Source organism: Orbicella franksi, chromosome 3 (assembly GCF_964199315.1).
Source record: "Orbicella franksi chromosome 3, jaOrbFran1.1, whole genome shotgun sequence".
NCBI classification, from domain to species: Eukaryota; Metazoa; Cnidaria; class Anthozoa; order Scleractinia; family Merulinidae; genus Orbicella; species Orbicella franksi.
This window is the reverse complement of record NC_138147.1, coordinates 33,750,414-33,750,838: the sequence shown is the minus strand read 5'-3', so window position 1 is coordinate 33,750,838 and position 425 is coordinate 33,750,414.

Sequence of the window (425 nt, the reverse complement as noted above, 5' to 3'; positions counted from 1 at the left end):
CAGTCTTCACATGTATTTATTAAACAGAGATCTCCCCATCCCATCCCTATTGAAATTCCAATTTTTATTAATACTTTTCTTTAAAAAGTTTGGCTTTTGAGACCCTCCCCATCCCTGGAATTTCCAATAATCTCCTTGGGGTGGGTATGGACATTTTCTAGAACCACACAATAAAACAAATAAACAAACTTTAAGATAAAATGCTAAGTATAAGTCAGTGGGACATATATACATTGATCAACTTATAAAGACATGATTGATCATTGCAACGTACTATACACAACTTAAGCAAAGGTGAAATTATAGCCTGAAAAAAAAATTAGGTGTGAACTGGATTCTAACCCATGACCTCTGTGATACCGGTGTGATAACTTAATTAATTAAAGTTCTATGCTACAACATACCAAACTGCTAATTCATTATGA